This window comes from Humulus lupulus, chromosome 7 (assembly GCF_963169125.1).
Source record: "Humulus lupulus chromosome 7, drHumLupu1.1, whole genome shotgun sequence".
NCBI classification, from domain to species: domain Eukaryota; kingdom Viridiplantae; phylum Streptophyta; class Magnoliopsida; order Rosales; family Cannabaceae; genus Humulus; species Humulus lupulus.
This window is the reverse complement of record NC_084799.1, coordinates 83,639,933-83,660,957: the sequence shown is the minus strand read 5'-3', so window position 1 is coordinate 83,660,957 and position 21,025 is coordinate 83,639,933.

Genomic DNA, 21,025 nt, shown 5'->3' with positions numbered 1-21,025 from the left:
ATGGTATATAATTTTTTTTGTGATATTTAGTTTCTATTTTATTATACATAGTGATATTATATAATTTTGTATCATATTATATACATTTTAATGGTAGTATATAACTTTGTTAGCATAGTATATACATTTTTTAGTAATAATTTTGTATGTTTTGATGATATATTATTTTTTAACTCAGTATATATACTTTGTGGTATGGTATATCATTCAACAATTCATAAAAAACGAAAAAAAATCAAAATAACTTTAAAATAAAAACTAATTAAACAAAACTAATATACATATATCATAATATTAAAATATTTAGAATAAAATATTAATTTGTTAAAGGACATATTTGGTAATATGTGATATTAATGAGATGATTGAGCTATTTTACTACAAAATAAAAAACATGAACATTTACTTACTTTCACATATCATTAAGGATCATTTTGCACTATGCCCCAAAAAATATTTAAGGGTTTATATCAATAAATTCCCCAATATTTCTAAAAATATCTCTAGTTCCCCAATCTTTATATTGTATCATTTAAATCTCAAACTTAGTTCCTTCCTATTGGAAAATGATTTATAGAATATACAGCAGAAAGCGATTGATGACTCAATTGGATCATAAGAACACTATGTCATAAATCGTTTTCTGTTGAGTCATATATCTTTATATGATGCATATTTTATAAATCATTTTCCAATTGAAATAACTTGTGTGATACATATTTTTCAGAAAAATTAGGGAATTCTACTAATATAAATCCAATATTTAATCATGTTGATTTTCAAACTTTATTTACAAAAATAAATTTTTATTTACAAATATACCTATCACATCATCAAAATATAACGAAATTGAAAACAATACTAACTGGAAAATAATAATTTTTCAAGCTCGGTACGAAAGAAGTATAAATCTTGATTTTTTCCAATTTTTTAGTTTTCAAAAGTATTATTTTGGTTGCTTACAATTTTGATAATATATCGATTGGTTAACTTTTAAAAAAAAAAATTATTTTTAGATCATATTATTTCATATACATTTTGGTTACATCCAAAACTTATTTGTAATAAATTAGGGTTTGTTTGACATTGTTTTCTGTTTTTTATTTTCAAAGTTGTGTTCTCAGAAATGAGGTGTTTGGTTAATGTTTTCTAAAAATCATTTTTTTAGTTTTATTTTTTTTTAAATCTTAAATAAAAAATTAACAAATATATTTACAAAGAGAAAAATCTAAAAGTTTGTAATAAATAATGAGATAAAATAATTTGAAAGAAAAAATGATGAAAAATAAGAAGTGAGAAAATAAGGAGAGAATATTTAAAGAAATAGAAATTAAAAAGAGAGAAATTGATCCAAAAAAAATGAGAGAGAAGGTGGTGAGAAAGAAAGTAAATAGAGAGAAGTGAGTAGGGAAAAAATGATGAGAGAGGAAATGACGAGAGAGAAAATGAGGATGTATTAAGTGATGAGAGACAAAATGAGAATATAGTAAGTGATGAAAGAGAAAATGATAACATAATAAGTTATGCAAGAGAAAATAAGGAGATAGAAAATGATGAAAGAGAAAATAAAAAGATTGAAAGTGACAAGAGAGAAAATAGCGAGAGAGAAAGTGAAAAGAGAAAAGGTAAGGAGAGAGAAAGTGATGGGACAATAAATGATGTTAGATAATAATAATTAAAAAAGTGATGTTTCAAAAAAAATATAGACAAATTTTTTTTGAGAAACACATAAAATAATTTTTTGTTGTTCTCAAAATTTTCTATTTTTTGTAACTTTGTTTTTAAAAATTGTTTTCTAAAAACAACGCCAAACACCCTCAACTTGTTTTCAAAAAACAGTTTTTTAGTTAAAGAGTCAAACACCCTCTTAGTTATCTTAATAACATCTCCAAGGGAGTGCTATAAAAGTTGTGCATTGTTATATTTTAGTACATCTTAGACCATATCCAATGGAAGATGTAAATATTGTGTCATGTTTGGCACAAAAAAAATGTAATATATTTGATACAATTTTTAGCACTGTAGTCCAATACACAATTGTAAAATCTAATGCAAAAATCAATCTTTCGTTAATGTTCATTTGATATTTTATTGAAAATATACAAAAAGTAATGATTTTCTATATTTTATTGTTGTAGTTAAAGATAAAATAATAGGTTAAAAAGTCTAACATTTAATGTTGATAGATAAAAATAATAAAAATAGCGAAAAAGTAAATAAAAAGGTATAATATTTATGGTGATGCAAAATATGTATTATGTTATATTTTGTGTCAAATTTGGCACAACTTTTAGCATGTGCCAAATTTGACACAACTTTTGGCACACCATTGGAGCAACTTTTTTTTTCTAGATTGTGCTATATTTTAGCACTGCATTGGAGGTGCTCTTATTAAAAAATGTAGCTCCAATTGTATTGCAAAATGTATGCCAAATTTAGCACAAAATATAGCATGAACAAAATTTAATACACAATAAATGTTACATTTTTTATTTACCTTTTTACCACTAATTAATGTCTTTTAGATTAATTGAAAGCTTTTCAATTTTTTATTTGTTTATTTAATAATTTTTTTTATATATTCAATAAAAATTAAACGAATTTGTTGACTTTTTGAGTTAATTTGCACCTTATACATTGGAGTGCAATTGTATAAACTGGGCCAATTATTGTATTTACTCATTTTTTGAGCCAAATTTGATAAAAAAATTACACAATCTATTGGAGATGGTCTAAGATACCGATTACTTACCTTTAAAAATATGATAGGTTATATTATTGTGTCTTATTATTTAAGATATTTTTACGTTATCCAAAATATGTGTGTAGAAAACTAGTTATCTTAATATACTGTTTAATTACATTTAAAAACACAAATACATTTTTAGGTTATATTATGTTGTCTTATTATTTAAGAGATCAAAATATGTATTTTTAATTATAATTTGAAAGTAATGTGTCTTCTAAGTTTCTTTTCTTTTTGATTAATTAAAATAATAACTACTATTACTCACGTGTAAATTATATGAGTGACCAAAAAATATATTAAAATTTTTTATTCAAAAGTTACCATGCGGTATACTAATTTAAAGTTTGTTAAAAAATTATATGGTAACTTATTATACTATATGACTACTCATTAGTTTCTGAAAAATGTTTAAATGTAATTGAAAAAATATTTTAAATAACAAGACACCATAATATAACCTAATAATGACTAGTTGGTATCTTATGATACAAATTTTCTACAAATAAGTTTTGGAGGTAACAAAAAATGTATATAAAAATATATTGTCTAAAAATGAAACTTTTATGAAAAGATAATCAATCAGTATCTTATCGACATCGTAAGTAACAAAAATATTACTTTTGAAAACTTAGAAATACTTAAAATTCAATCCAATATTTTTTTGATTGTGTGGAAAAATATTTTTCTAAATAAAATAATTAAGTTATTTTTGTAATTATCTTATGTTATATATACATAAATAAAAAAAATATTTAAATTCAACTTGAGTTGCGCCTGCAAATAATAAAAATTTAACTATTTAAGGGAAATATTAGTATGGGTCCCCGATTTTTATAGAAAATATGATTACGCCCCAAATTAAAATTTGTAGCTATTACATCCTCAACTAAATTTGTCACATCCTAAATTTATTTTTGGGTCAAAATAATTGTAAGAAATAATTAATTGAAACAAAAATTACTCATTATAGAAAAAGTTTATTTTAAAAATAACATGCTATTTTTTTATCATTTATGAATTTGATATATCTCTCTTCTATATTAAAAGTGTGTAGATAATGGAAATTCTTGATTTTAACGGTTTGTTTTGTTAACTTTAACGGAATATTATAAATATTTAATGGAATATACCTTTAAAACTAATTAAAAATAGATATTTATTAATTATATTAATGTAAATTCAAATATTATAATATAAATTTAAAATAAAATGTTATAAAATATTATTATTATAATAATATATAATACAAGATTAGGTATTTAATAATTACATCAATATAAATTTAAATATTATAAAATATTATTATAATTGTTACACCCAAATTTCGAGAATGAACAAATGAGTCTCGAAATGTAGGCTCATAAAGCGTAAGCTTGAAGATAACAAGCATTGGTTGAACACTTGTATAAATATGCATGATTCCTGATCTGTTGTTGTTGGCGATCGAGCATAAGTTGAAAGGCTCAAGCTTAAGTCTCAAGCTCGAAAGAAAGAATCTTCTCTGAAGCATGTGGGTATTATTCGAGCCTTAGTTGCAGGCTCAAAGGCATTGGTCTCCGAAGAATCAGTTCGACGAAACCGCTAGGTGAGGAGGAGGCTGACTGGAATAACGAGCTCGAAGTCTTGGTCGATCTCAAAAGCGCGATAACTTTGCATTTGAGATCACCAACGAGTTTTGCACACGGTAACTGTTAAGAAATCCCTATTCCTCAGGGATTTGTTGTTATCAGATATTAAATCCCAATTATCATGAGATATTATGTATTTAATGTATTTATTTACATTTATTTCAAATTTGAATAATTAATTGTAACTTCCCTGAATCAGTGGAAGATATTCTCATAACTAGGTCTATAAATAGCCTGATATTTTTCATTTGTATTTGTTTACCGAGTTTTTCGGAAACTAGAATTATAAAAGATAAGAAAGCTTAAAAAGAAAGGATTTAGAATATGCAAGCAAGGTTTTTATGTGATTGGGACGTTAATGAGCCTTAGTCCACGAGTCAGATGTATTAGAGCTTAGAGAGCTTTTGACAATGGAGTTTTCTGCAAGTTGGTAGAGTAATTGCTTACAAGAAAAAATCTAGGATCTTTTTTCCAGTGCACAACTATTCATATTTATAGGCAGTTGAGTGCTCTGGGTTTGTGCCGGATTAGTCTGGGCCCACTAAGGGTATAAACACTATTTGCTCACTGATGGAGGCTTAATACAAATGATTTTAATAAATAAAATACACTAATCAAGGCCCAATGGGCCGGCCGGAGCATAACTACGCTATAAGACTGACAACAGTATGCAACTTCAATCTGGTTCGCGTGGGCTTCGAAGGAGATCTGGAGGACAGGATCCCTTAGAATAGTGGCAGTATAGTTCTGCAATGACGGCATACATTCCGTATGTAACTTCTTTTGTAGGTTAGTTATGGGGACAAAACTCCATGATTCTCGGAGTGATGTCAATATCGAGGGCAACTTATCACCCCTAACCTGGGTGCCTGGTCCGGGTTCATTTACTAACATCCCTCTCCATTTACCAAGACCCTGGTTCGTTTACCAGGATTCAAGTTCATCCACTATCGTCCCGGGTCCATTTTTAGACTTGGAGGAAACGATATCTTCATTGCACCCCGGGAGACGTCGGACAAAGGGTCCGCAAAGATGAAACGTGCCAACTTCACGGTCTCGGCTTCTATTCCGGGACAATGTTTGGGCATTACTGATACTTGGGCCGCCAAATCTCACTCCTTCCTCGACTATTGGGCCTGATCTGGGCCTTAAATCCCTTCAGGATGGCCCACAGACCCAATATGCAGATTCGCGAATGAAGGGAGGAAGCGGGGATAACATTTACCCCCAAGCCTTCATCTATGCTCGCGCAGTGCAGGTTTGCTTCCTTTCCCGGATCAATTCTCGACATCCCGGTTCGTTCCCCAGGAGACGGGTCCGCTTTCGCGGGAGATTGATTGCTGGGAACTTGTATAAAAAGCATTTGCGTTAACATTCTTGATCAAATCCCAAAGGCCCAGTTCATTTACCAGGCCCCTGGTTCGTTTACCAGGGCCCAAGTTCATTTACTTCAAGGTCATTTGGATGACCCTCGACCTTTCAGTTTCATCATGCTACACACACGTGTTTCCCTATACTGGTGCGTCAATAATACTCACGCCTGGCAGGTTAGGAGAAGATATCTTGGTTATCGTGTTGGCAACCAAAAGTCAGCGTAAATTCCGAAGCGTCTCGTCTGCACGAATAGATCCTTTAATATTTCTGCATCATTGAGGATCGTTGGATGGGACGACTTTTGAAATTCCTTCCCTTTGGACCGTTGGATCGGGGTGGTGCGGATCACGACTTGTGGAATCTGCGTTTCGACACTCGAGTGGGCTAATTAAAACCCCTACATGATCCGGGACCGTTTGATATGGGGGGTCATTCTGAACCGTTAGATCAAAACATGTTTTTACTCCTTATAAATACCCCCAGACGTTCATTTAGAAACTTTACGCATTCTGAACGAACGAACCCACAGAGAGAACTTTTATGTTCGAGCTTGCCGATGAAATTCTCCGTCAATTACTTTGTCTTCGTCGTCGTCTCTTTCCTACGCGTCTAATCTCTGCCCCTTGCCTGAAAGTGTGATTTTGGCTTGACCGTTGGACGAACTTCTGTGTCACCTCCGCTTGTTCAAGACCGTGGTTCTGCCGTCATTGTCGCCGGAAACACATCATCCTCCACAATCATCACTTTTCAGTAAGTTTTCCAAACCTTTTACTCATGTTTTCTTGTGCTTATCATTTTGTTATATTGCTGTTATAGCTATAGGGCTTTTAGAGCCGGAGCCATCGTTTAGGGTAGCTCTAGGTGTATTAGTATGGGAGAACAAATTGTATGGGTTTTCCCGGATCCTATCAGGTCCGGGTTGTCCTTGAACAAGCAATAATAGGCTGACTTGGGAAAGCTTTAGAAAAACTCTTCTTATTTGTTCCCGATCAGGGTTCTGCGGATCTTTGGTGATCCCAGATCTGATCCTGAAGGGACTCTTCCAAGAAGTTTGTAGGAGAGCCCCCGTACCTTAACCAACCATTTTGGGTTTTGGTGCTAACTGCTTGGTTTTTTGCTTTGTTCCCTTTTGTTCCCAGATCATCAGCCATGAGTCACGGCGTCACCCTCCATCCAGAAGAGTATGTCCAAGCGACCCTTTTCGTCCAGGAAGGACATAAACCCCCTAGTGGCAACACGTGGGAGATGGACGGGGAGAAGAACCTATTTCGGAATTACTGGATGTTGGATATCCTGGAGAAGCATTTGGGTGTGGAGTCGACTCCCGGACTATTTTATAATCGCCTAGCCAGGAAGGATGAAAAGGCCCACACTAGCGTTGGCAAGTTTGGGGCCTGGAGCATGGGCCACATCAGCGCAAGAGCCACTCTCCCGCTCCATGATTATTTCGCACAATTTCTGAAGTTCGTGGGAATCACGCCTTTCCAGCTCCTGCCCCAAGCTTACAAACTTCTTACGGGTTGGCGCATTTTCTGCGTGAAGAAGGGGATCCTGGAGCCAACCCCAGCAGAGGTGTTGTACTTCTATAAGCTGGAGCTGCAGCTTAATGCCAAGGATAAGACCCAGGATGACTTCTACAGACTGAAGCCCTGTGGCAATTATCCTGCCCCCACCAGTTCCTGGAAGCATCCCCCAGATGTTAGACATTATTGGTTTATGACATCCGGGTTCCTCTTGGATAAGAATCCCACGCTGGTGCTGGACTTCCAGCTAGTGGGTAAGTAATCTCTTTTCCTCTTAGTTCAATTCGTTCTTTTCATTCTTATTGTTATTCGCTTTCGACTTCCAGTTCTAGATGACAAGACCCTATGCCCAGACCCCTCTCACCCAGTCAATCCTTGACCGGAAGAAGTTCTACGCCACTTTAAGCGCAGAAGATCTGAATGTAGGAGGCTACGTAAACACCGACAACCTACGAGTGGTTGGGATGTTGACGGGCAACCAAACCATTGTGGCCCCCAACCTCCGGGGGCTACAATGCGAAAAAGACCCGACCTTGAGGGAGGATTTGGCTCTCATCCATATTGAGGCTGCGGCCCGGGCAGATGCAACGAAGAAGAAAGGGGAGCAGACCCAACGAACAGAGAGGGCTGCATCTGAGGAGCTGGATGCCCTCTTTGAAGAGGCTCAGCCGAATACGGGGGCTCCCAGGGCTAGTATATTGGGGCAAGGTAATTCACCTTTGCTTTTGACATATGCTCCCCATTCTGGGGACTTAGTTAGGGATAGACTAGTTTGTTGAGGCCACCAGTTCGGGGCCGTTAGAGAAATGAGACCTTCATCCCCCATCGTTGTAGACCCGGAGACTCTCATGTACTTGTCTAGATTCCTTCAATATGGTAACTTCCTGGACCTGGACGACATGGGAGACCAAATTCATTCATTCGCTTTAGGAGAATTGAGTCAAGCCCGAGTTCTAGATAAGGGTTCGTCCTGGAAGACCTTAGTCTAGTTTTTCTTTTGAATCACTTCTTATCCTCACTCATATACTTTGCTGACTTTCTTTATGTTTGTCTATTTCAGAAGGTTCCGATATGTCTAATCCCGTGGCCAAGATGAAGCAGGCCCTTGAGGCCCGGGCAGCCAAGGCCAGGTGTCGGCCAAGAAAGCCGCAAGAAGCGCGCCCAAGAACAAGGTGCTAGACGTGATTCTTGGGGGCTCCGAGCCGAAGCTGAATATAGTCGGGGAGGCCTCACCGCGGTCCCTATTACAACGATTCCTACCAAAATCGTCCCGCCCCAACTTGTTCGACCTCTGGTCATTGACTTGGAGCAGGAACCTCTGGCGAGTCGGGGGTCCGAAAAGAGCCTAGTCCACGAGTTTTTCGGAAACTAGAATTATGACAGATAAGAGAGCTTAAGAAGAAAGGATTTAGAATTTGCAAGCAAGGTTTTTACGTGGTTGGGGTGTTAATAAGCCTTAGTCCACGAGTCAGTTGTATTAGAGCTTAGAGAGCTTTTGACAATGGTGTTTTCTGCAAGTTTGAGCAGAGTAATTACTTACAAGAGAAAAAGTTTCCATCCCCACTATAGTGTACAACTGGTCTTATTTATAGGAAGTTAGGTGCAATGAGCTTGGGTCGGACTAATCATGGCCGAATAGAGATGTAATCATAGTTTGCTCGCTAATGGAGCCATAATACAAAGAGTGTTGCTTAATAAATCATATTAGTCAGGGCCCATTGGGCCGGCTTGGGCATAGCCAAGCCTTACAGCTGTCAATAGTACATAACCTCATATTGGTCCGCGTGGGCTTCTAAGGGGATCTTGGGGATAGGAACCGTCAAAGTAGTGGCAGCACTATTTCCTAGGGACAGTGTACGTTCCGTGCGTAACTTCTTCTGCAGGTTAGTTGAGGAGACCAACTTCCGTGTTTCTCGGGGACCTGTCAGCTTCAAGGAAGACCAAACTTTCCCTATCTGGACATCTGGTCCGGGTTCAATTACTGATGTCCCGGTTCATTGTTGAGGAGACCAACTTCCGTGTTTCTCGAGGACCTGTAAGCTTCAGGGAAGACCAAACTTTCCCTATTCAGACATCTGGTCCGGGTTCATTTACTAATGTCCCGGTTTATAGTTGAGGAGACCAACTTCTGTGTTTTCTCGGGGACTTGTCAGCTTTAGGGAAGACCAAACTTTCCCTATCCGGGCATTTGGTTCGAGTTCATTTACTAATGTCCTGGTTCATTCTCGGCAAGGTCTATTCCCAGACTAGTGAGCGTGCTACCTCTATTGGCATCCTGGAGGATATGGGTAGGTTGGGACCGGGAAGATGAGTTGGGCTTACACCTTGATCCCGGTTCCCCAAAGATACGAGTAGGTCGGGACCAGGAGGATGAGTTGGGCCGGCACCTTGATCCTGGTTCCTGGAGGATACGGGTAGGTCGGGACCGGGAAGATGAGTTGGGCCTACACCTCGATCCCGGTTCCTCGAGGATACGAGTAGGTCGGGACCGAGAAGATGAGTTAGGCCTACACCTTGGTCCCAGTCCCCTTGTTATGGTCACACCCATCGAATGTTGTTGGGTTCATTAATGGTTGGGCTATCATGACTTTCTTCTACCTTGTTCATCAGGCTCAGGATAGACCTGGATCTCTTTAAGGGAGCCCATGGACCCATCGTGTCATGCCACGTGACCCGGGGGAAAATAGGGATAACATTTACCCCCCAAGTCTTCATCCGTGTTTGCATGGTGGAGACTTGCCTTACTCTCCTGAATCAAATCCAAATATCCCGGGTAGGGATCTGGGTATCCGGGACCACGTTAGATCTGGACCAATTTTTAAGTGTTGGGTTTCGAACTGCTGAACCATATAGATCTGGCCTAGGATTGAGCTTTGAGCCTTACGCCCTACTGGGTTTTGAATCCCCTGAATTAAGCATGACCGGAATTGGACTGGGCTTTGAGCCTTGCGTCCAATTGGTTTTGAACCTCCCGGACCATTCATGTTCGGGATGGGACTAGGCTTTATGCCTTGCGTCCCATTTGGTTTTGAACCTCTCGGACCATTTATGTCCGGGGTGGGACTGGGCTTTGTGCCTTGCATCCCATTTGGTTGTGAACTCCCTGGACCAAGCATGTCCAGGATAGGACTGGGCTTTCTGCCTTGCTTCCCATTTGAGTTTGAACCTACCGGACATTTTATGTCCGGGATGGGACTGGGCTTTGTGCCTTGCGTCCCATTTGGGTTTGAACCCCTGGGACCATTCATGTACGGGATGGGATTGGGCTTTGTGCCTTGCGTCCCATTAGGGTTTGAACCTCCCTGACCATTCATGTCCGGGATGGGAATGGGCTTTGTGCCTTGCGTCCCATTTGGTTTTGAACTCCCTGGACCAAGCATGTCTAGGATGGGACTGGGCTTTGTGCCTTACGTCTCATTTGGGTTTGAACCTCCCGGACCATTTTGTGTCCGGGAAGAGACTGGACTTTTTGCCTTGCGTCCCATTTGGTTTTGAACCCCCTGGACCATTCATGTCCGGGATGGGACTGGGCTTTGTGCCTTGCGTCCCATTTGGGTTTGAATCTCCTAGACCATTTTTTGTCCAGGATGGGACTGGGCTTTGTGCCTTGCGTCCCATTTGGTTTTGAACCCCCGGACCATTCATGTCCAGGATGGGATTGGGCTTTGAGCCTTGTGTCTCATTTGGTTTTGAACCTCCTAGACCATTTTGTGTCCGAGATGGGACTGAGCATTGTGCCTTGCATCCCATTTGGTTTTGAACCCCTAGGACCATTCATGTCTGGGATGGGACTGGGATTTGTGCCTTGCGTTTCATTGGGTTTGAACCTCTCGAACCATTTTGTGTCCGGGATGGGATTGGGCTTTGTGCCTTGCATCCTATATGGTTTTGAACCTCCTTGACCATTCATGTCTGGGATGGGACTGGGCTTTGTGCCTTGCATCCCATTTGGGTTTGAACCTCCTGGACCATTTTGTGTCCGAGATAGGACTGGGCTTTAAGCCTTGTGTCCCATTTGGATTTGAACCTCCCAGACCATTTTGTGTCCGGGATGGGACGTGGCTTTGTGCCTTGCGTCCCATCCCTGACACAAAATGTGGCTTGGAGTAAGTTTTTACGTGGTTGGGGCGTTAATGAGCCTTAGTCAGTTGTATTAGAGCTTAGAGAGCTTTTGCCAATGATGTTTTCTACAAGTTTGAGCAGAGTGATTGCTTACAAGATAAAATGTATCCATCCCCACTACAGTGCACAACTGGTCCTATTTATTGAAGTTTAGGTGCAATGGGCTTGGGCTGGACTAATCTTGGACCAATAGAGATGTAATCATAGTTTGCTTGCTAATGGAGCCATAATACAAAGAATGTTGCTTAATAAATCATATTAGTCAGGGCCCATTGGGCCGGCTTGGGCATAGCCAAGCCTTACAGCTGTCAGTAGTACATAAACTCATACTGGTCTGTGTGGGCTTCTAAGGGGATTCTGTGGACAGGATCCGTCAGAGTAGTGGCAGCACTGTTTCCTAGGAACAGTGTACGTTCCGTGCGTAACCTCTTCTGCAAATTAGTAGAGGAGAACAACTTCCGTGTTTCTCGGGGACCTGTCAGCTTCAGGGAAGACCAAACTTTCCCTATCCGAACATCTGGTCCGGGTTCATTTACTAATGTTCCGGTTCATAGTTGAGGAGATCAACTTCCGTGTTCTCGGGGACCTGTCAGCTTCAGGGAAAACCAAACTTTCCCTATTCGGACATCTGGTCCGAGTTCATTTACTAATGTCCCGGTTCATAGTTGAGAAGACCAGCTTTCATGTTTCTCGGAGACCTGTCAACTTAAGGGAAGACCAAACTTTCCCTATTCGGACATCTGGTCCGGGTTCATGTACTAATGTCCCGTTTCATAGTTGAGGAGACCAACTTCCGTGTTCTCGGGGACTTGTCAGCTTCAGGGAAGACCAAACTTTCCCAATCCAGACATCTGGTCTGGGTTCATTTACTAATGTCTCGGTTCATTATCGACAAGGTCTATTCCCAGACTAGTGAGCCTGCCACCTCTATTGGCATCCCAGAGGATATAGGTAGGTCGGGACCGGGAAGATGAGTTGGGCATGCACCTTGGTCCCAGTCCCCTTGTTTTGGTCATGCCCATCGAATGTTGTTGGGTCCATTGACGGTTGGGCTATCAGGACTTTCTTCTTCCCTATTCATCAGGCTCAGGATGGACCTGGATCTCTTTGAGGGAGCCCATGGACCCATCGTGTCATGCCACGTGTCTTGGGGGAAAACAGGGATAACATTTACCCCCCAAGTCTTCTTCCATGTTTGCATGGTGGAAACTTGCCTTACTCTTCTGAATCAAATCCAAATATCCCGGGTAGGAATCTGGGTATCTGGGACCACGTTAGATCTGGACCAATTTTTAAGTGTTAGGTTTCGAACTGCTGAACCATATAAATCCGGCCTAGGATTGAGCTTTGAGCCTTACGCCCTACTGGGTTTTGAATCCCCCAGATTAAGCATGTCTGGAATGGGACTGGGCTTTGAGCCTTGCGTCTAATTTGGTTTTGAACCTCCCGGACCATTCATGTTCGGGATGGGACTAGGCTTTGTGCCTTGCGTCCCATTTGGGTTTAAACCTCCTGGACCATTTTGTGTTCGGGATGGGACTAGGCTTTGTGCCTTGCGTCCCATTTGGGTTTGAACCTCCCGAACCATTTATGTCTGGGATGGAACTAGGCTTTGTGCCTTGCGTCCCATTTGGTTTTGAACTCCCCGGACCAAGCATGTCTAGGATGGGACTAGGCTTTATGCCTTGCGTCCCATTTGGGTTTTAACCTATCGGACAATTTATGTTCGGGATGGGACTGGGCTTTGTGCCTTGCGTCCTATTTGGGTTTGAACCCCCCAGACCATTCATGTACGGGATGGGACTGGGCTTTGTGCCTTGTGTCCCATTAGGGTTTGAACCTCCCTGTGTTATATTATTTTAAATAATATAATGTTAGATTAAATAATGCGACATAATGTGATTTGTCACACAAGTGTGATTTGTCACATCTTGTAACATATTATTGAGAGTCACAAAATTGGACACATGTGTGTGTCCAAATGTGACATATTTTGGAGTTACAAAATCAGTTACAAATTTGTAACTCCCAAATATTACCCAATAATGTGTATATTATATGTTACACATTTGAGATTGGATTTCATAAAGCCATATGAGAAATGGCTGATAGAGATATGATTTTAACTCCCATATTGTGTATGGGAGTTACAAAATCAAGTGGGAATAAATTGGAACGTTTTGGAAAAAACTGAAAAATTCGTTGCTGAAATTGACTGAGCGCCGCGGCTCCTGGAACGAGCGCCGCGGCCCTAGTGTCTGATAGTTTCTTTGAATTTCGGTTTTTATCCAATTTTGAACGTTTCCAACAGCTAAGTAACTCCCAAATCTTTATTTTAATTCCATAAAACATCCAATTAAACATTGGTAACAGCCATGGGGGTTGGTGGAATTTGAAATTCAAAGGGGTATCTCAAACTCTATAAATAGGAGCCAAATGCTCACTTGTAAGACACACCATTTTTCATCCACAAAGCACTTGGCTGAAAAATACACCAAAAGGCTTGATAATTCCAGAGAGCTATTTCCTAGAGAGATCCCTTAGTGCTTAGAGAATAGGGGGAAAAAAGCTTTTGGACAAAGGTCTTGAACCTTGTTCAAGTTGGTGATCCCCACTACTCTACACTTTGGTTGTGTGAGAGTTAGTTTGTGTTTTCATTCTTTTGTTCCTCTTGTTCTTTCTTATTTACTTGTATTGTTATAGTATTGAGTTTGTAATCTTCTTCTTCTACATCTTTCTATTTACTTGTATTTTGAAGCAATTGAGTTGTAATATTTATTTAATCAATATTATCTTGTCCATTGTATTTTTGCATAGAGTTGTATTTTTTGGTTTTTCCACTTTTCCATTGAGCAATAAAATAATATTCTCTAACAATCAAAAGCTTATCTTCCATTTCAATGGAAGGAGAAACCATGAAGATCATATGAGGATCCAACTTTGAAAAGATGGTAAGATAAGGTAATGTTCTTCTTTGGTTTTCTTAGAAGATCTAATGGTTTTTATATAGTGATAGAAATGAGAAGAAGAAAAGTTTATAAATGAGATTCATTATTTTCTAATCTCCTTTGTTTTTTAGTGGTTAGATTAGAAGATAATATAATATCTTGATTTTTTGTTATATGTGATTAATATGTAAATAATCTAGTAGATTATTGGGTAATATGATAATCATGTTATAGAATTGTCTTATTATGAGATAATGATAAATTATTGAGATGACAATTTATGAGTTTTATATGACATGCCTATATATTGATTTTGTGAATCAATAGAAATGTGAAATCATATGTGTATGATATTTGTAACTCATGTTTTCATATTAATAAAGAGCCATATTGTATGATATTTGTGATATATTTACAATATCATTATGAGATTAACAATGCATGCTAATATGATGGATATATGTTGACAAATTGTGTGAAATTTCTTTGAGACATAATTATGTTAATATATAAATATATATTGATACATACATGAGAATTATCATGATTATTATGATATGCCATATAATATGATTATTAAGGTGATAATAATGTAAATATGATTATCATTGCAATGTGATGAGTTACCATTTATTTGGTAAATAAAGAGAATTATTTTAGAAATTAAACTTCTCATTTAAGTGTTGACCATCTCATTTTTATGAGATAAGAAAAGATGAACCTAAGGGGGTTACATTTTTTAATGGTTGTGTCTTGCCATTGCAAGGAAAATGAATCAAAGTGGATTCAAAAATTGTGGGATGACATATTGACTCAATAGAGTTATAATCTATAGTGTGGTCAAATAAAATATATTTGAGAATTATTTAGTGATAATAATTCTTAAATATTCAATGAGGAGACATTTTCAAAATTGGAGAAGCAATTTTGAATCTTTACACCAATGATGAATTAAAGAGAACTTTATTCATTTTGGTAAAAGATGGTGATATGTTTAAATTAATCTCAATGAGGAGATAATTTTAAACAAAAGAAATCAAAGTGTTTAAATAAATCAATGAGGGTTTATTTTCTTTGATTTAAAGTGTTTTAAAATTGACATCTTCATTTTGATTTTGATGAGAAAAACAATGGATGTCAAATTGGTGTTTTCAAAAGAATCTCAAAGACTCTTAAGAAATACCCAAAAGTTGTTTAAGTGATTTTGAGATTATTTAGACAACTAAAATTGAAATTTTGTGATTATTTGTTTGAGAAATTCTCACATTACATTTGTGTTCACATTTTTATTTTGTGAAATATATAAAAGAAAGCAACCAAGTGAAAGTTACTTTCAAATAAGTGTGCCTTGCTTTAGCAAATAAATGAATCAAGATAAACATTGAGGTTTTTTATCTTGATCTATTGAGTGTTTATCATGAAGCTTAAGGACTCATGATGAACTTTGAGAATCATAGGTCTAGATTTATCATTGGAGGATAAATGACTTATTAGAAATGAAGAGATTTCTATTTTAAAGTGATGTTTTATTATCATTATGTGAGAAATGTGGGGGTGATGCTCCAAAGTTAATCAATTTATTTTGTTGTTAATAAATTGATTAATTTGGTCATCCTATCAAATATGTGATTTGGAATTCCACATTCTAAATCACATTGGCTATATGTGTATATAATGAACAAATCTAGACATGTTTGGTGTCTAAAGTCATTGTTTGTAATACTTTGATTCAAGAAGGAATCAATTTAAACATAAAGGAGAATTTTAGAAACAAAGAGGTTTCTAGAATTAATATTCAAGGAAAATGTTTATCTTGGATATAAAACTATAAAATAGTGGGGGTGTTGACTATGGTCAAAATCACTATTTTAAAAGGGGTAACTATTTTAATCAAACTATGGCTAGCAACAAAGTTTGAATAAAATAATGAGAGTGTCTAAGTATGCATACATGAGAAAAGAAATGATTCAAATGGAATTATTTCTACATCTCAAGGGGTGGGACTTAGACTCCCTAAAGAGATTCACGGTTGATGGTAACCTATCTTAATACTAGTCACCAAACTAGTATTAGGTTCAATAGGTAATAACAAGTAAATCAAGTGAATAGATAGTAGTACTCAAATTTTGTCCCATCTGAGATATGAGTACTAGTGTGTTACCAAAATGAGGGTTAAAACTGAAAAGTTTTTTAATAGAACTCAGTCTTGAAAAGACAAGTATTTTAGGGTAACAAAATACTGTAAGAGTTCTACCTATATAGACCTAGGGGTGGTGCCGCCTCTCATGAGAATTGGGAGTCATTCTCAAGAAAAGTCTATGAATGGAATGTGCACATGGCCATTAACGGTGCAAAAGCGAGACATTGAGGTCTCAAGTGAACATAGCAAAGGTGTGTGTGTTATCACCGGTTTGCTATCAAGGGATAGTGGTTCAATGCTTCGGCAACCAAAATTTCAACAAACTTTGTGATAATTACACTAAGGTAAAATTCAAGTCGAAAGACATTTTACTTTATGCACCAATGCAAAGGTTTCTATAGAGAGTGATTATTTAATCAAGTGGGGGAATATTATATTTTAATATAATGTTTTGATTGATTAAATAAGTGTTACAAAAAGTGATTATTTAATCTAAGTGGGGGAATGTTATATTATTTTAAATAATATAATGTTAGATTAAATAATGCGACATAATGTGATTTGTCACACAAGTGTGATTTGTCACATTTTGTAACATATTATTGAGAGTCACAAAATTGGACACATGTGTGTGTCCAAATGTGACATATTTTGGAGTTACAAAATCAGTTACAAATTTGTAACTCCCAAATATTACCCAATAATGTGTATATTATATGTTACACATTTGAGATTGGATTTCATAAAGCCATATGAGAAATGGCTGATATAGATATGATTTTAACTCCCATATTGTGTATGGAAGTTACAAAATCAAGTGGGAATAAATTGGAACGTTTTGGAAAAAACTGAAAAATTCGTTGCTGAAATTGACTGAGTGCCGCGGCCCTAGTGGCTGATAGTTTCTTTGAATTTCGGTTTTTATCCAATTTTGAACGTTTCCAACAGCCAAGTAACTCCCAAATCTCTATTTTAATTCCATAAAACATCCAATTAAACATTGGTAACAGCCATGGGGGTTGGTGGAATTTGAAATTCAAAGGGGTATCTCAAACTCTATAAATAGGAGCCTAATGCTCACTTGTAAGACACACCATTTTTCATCCACAAAGCACTTGGCTGAAAAATACACCAAAAGGCTTGATAATTCCAGAGAGCTATTTCCTAGAGAGATCCCTTAGTGCTTAGAGAATAGGGGGAAATAAGCTTTTGGACAAAGGTTTTGAACCTTGTTCAAGTTGGTGATCCCCACTACTCTACACTTTGGTTGTGTGAGAGTTAGTTTGTGTTTTCATTCTTTTGTTCCTCTTGTTCTTTCTTATTTACTTGTATTGTTATAGTATTGAGTTTGTAATCTTCTTCTTCTACATCTTTCTATTTACTTGTATTTTGAAGCAATTGAGTTGTAATATTTATTTAATCAATATTATCTTGTCCATTGTATTTTTGCATAGAGTTGTATTTTTTGGTTTTTCCACTTTTCCATTGAGCAATAAAATAATATTCTCTAACACCCTGACCATTCATGTCCGGGATGAGAATGGTCTTTGTGCCTTGTGTTCTATTTGGTTTTGAACTCCCTGGACCAAGCATGTCCAGGATGGGACTGGGCTTTGTGCCTTACGTCTCATTTGGGTTTGAACCTCTCGGACCATTTTGTGTCCGGGAAGAGACTGGACTTTGTGCCTTGCATGCCATTTGGTTTTGAACCCCCCGGACCATTCATGTCTGGGAAGGGACTGGGCTTTGTGCCTTGCGTCCCATTTGGGTCTGAACCTCTCGGACCATTTTTTGTCCAAGATGGGACTGGGCTTTGTGCCTTGCATCCCATTTGGTTTTGAACCCCTAGACCATTCATGTCCAAGATGGGACTGGGCTTTGAGCCTTGTGTCTCATTTGGTTTTGAACCTCCTGGACCATTTTGTGTCTGAGATGGGACTGAGCTTTGTGCCTTGCGTCCCATTTGGTTTTGAACCCCCCGGACCATTCATGTCCGGGATGGGACTGGGCTTTGTGCCTTGCGTTCCATTTGGGTTTGAACCTCCCGAACCATTTTGTGTCCGGGATGGGACTAGGCTTTGTGCCCTGCGTCCTATTTGGTTTTGAACCTCCTTGACCATTCATGTGCCTTGCGTCCCATTTGGGTTTGAACCTCCTGGACCATTTTGTGTCCGAGATGGGACTAGGCTTTGAGCCTTGTGTCCCATTTGGGTTTGAACCTCCCAGACCATTTTGTGTCCGGGATGGGATGGGGCTTTGTGCCTTGCGTCCCATCCCTGACAAAAAATGTGGCTTAGAGTAGGTTTTTACGTGGTTGGGACGTTAATGAGCCTTAGTCAGTTGTATTAGAGCTTAGAGAGCTTTTGACAATGGTGTTTTCTACAAGTTTGAGCAGAGTGATTGCTTACAAGAGAAAATGTATCCATCCCCACTACAGTGCACAACTGGTCCTATGTATAGGAAGTTAGGTGCAATGGGCTTGGGTTGGACTAATCCTAGCCCAATAGAGATGTAATCATAGTTTGCTCGCTAATGGAGCCATAATACAAAGAATGTTGCTTAATAAATCATAATAGTTAGGGCCCATTGGGCTGGCTTGGGCATAGCCAAGCCTTACAGCTGTCAGTAGTACATAACCTCAGGCTGGTCCGCGTGGGCTTCTAAGGGGATCCTGGGGACCGGATCCATCAGAGTAGTGGCAGTACTGTTTCCTAGGAACAGTGTACGCTCCGTGCGTAACTTCTTCTGTAGGTTAGTTGAGGAGACCAACTTCCGTGTTTCTCGGGGACCTGTCAGCTTCAGGGAAGACCAAACTTTCCCTATTCGGAAATCTGGTCCGGGTTCATTTACTAATGTCCTGATTCATAGTTGAGGAGACTGATGAGTCTGTTTTTAGCATAGTTTTTAACATGTGTTTAGGGTAAGTTTGAGTCATTTTGGTGGAGTGTTACGCGATATTATGCTTGTTTTGTTATGTTTGCAGGAAATAGGAGAAGCAAACGTGAAGTTTGGGAAATGGCTGGAAAATCAGCTTAAATTGGGAAATTTATGCTAAAAGTTGACAAGAAGAAAGTTGAAGATTCATTTGCGGAGATAATGGTTTGTTTCGGAGTTTGGGAACAAGTTTTTGGGAAAATTCGAGGGGCTGCGGCGCTTGAATGAAGAGTTGCGGCGCAAGGAAAAAGCAGAGAGGGCCATTTTCTGGAGTTTTGAAGGGTCGCGGCGCTCGCTGAAAGCAGAGAGCATGCTGCGCAAACCCAAAGAGGTGCGCCGCGGCGCTTGAATGCTAGGGCCGCGACGCGTGTGTCTGTACGTGGCCTGCAGAAGGGAAAAATTGTTAGATATTTTAGGGTTTCTTTTTAAATACGTTTTTAAGAGTTAATTAGGAGATTCATTCATTATTAGAGGTGTGCAGAAGTTATTAGAGATTTGGGGAGAATATTGAAGACCTAGAGTTTGATTTCTTAATTTCTTGTGTATTCTTTTATCTGAAGTTTATGTTTATATTTAATTTGATTGATTCCATTATGTTTGCTTTGAACTAATCTTGTTATTAGGGTATTAGTTGATTCTTCTTGAAACTTTTGATTTCTTAATGAAATTTTCCTGAAATTCTTTCTTCTGCTGTGGATTATTTATCTTATGCTTAATGCTTGTGAATGCTTGATCATCATTTACATGTTTATATGATTTTAACCTATACTCTGAAAAGAGAAGGATAATTATGCTATAGGTAAATAATCATAATTTTATATTAGACGAAAGTACTTCTATGAATTGTGTAGTTTAGGGATTATGTGTTTAAAGCCTGCAATATATTGATTTACCACAGAGATGTAGGAAATAATATATTGTAGAGAATTATAGATCCTAACAAGACTATAATATATAATTGTAATCTGCTACCACAATAGAATTAAGAAATATTGAGAATTGGTTAGAAATCATAAGTGGATGGTTGATGAAACTAAAACCCTAACTTTTACATCCATTGAATTAAATCAAATTTCATCTCTGCATTTCTTTAAGTGCTTAATAGTTTTCTTAATTTTTAGTAATAATTATTTTATTTATAAATCTGAAATTATTATTTGAATCAATTAGAATTAGAGGTTAATTATTGGTAATTAATAGCAGTCTTCATGGGATCGACACTTTACTTATCATATATTACTTGATTGGACCGTGTATACTTGTGTGTTAATTTTTGGAGATCAGAGACCAACTTCCGTGTTTCTTGGGGACCTGTCAGCTTCAGGGAAGACCAAACTTTCCCTATCCGGACATCTGGTTCGGGTTCATTTACTAATGTCCCGGTTCATAGTTGAGGAGACCAACTTCCGTGTTTCTCGGGGACCTGTCAGCTTCAGGGAAGACCAAACTTTCCCTATCCGGACATCTGGTCCAGGTTCATTTACTAATGTCCCGATTTATAGTTGAGGAGACCAACTTCCGTGTTTTCTCGGGGACCTGTAAGCTTCAGGGAAGACCAAACTTTCCCTATCTGGACATATGGTCCGGGTTCATTTACTAATGTACAG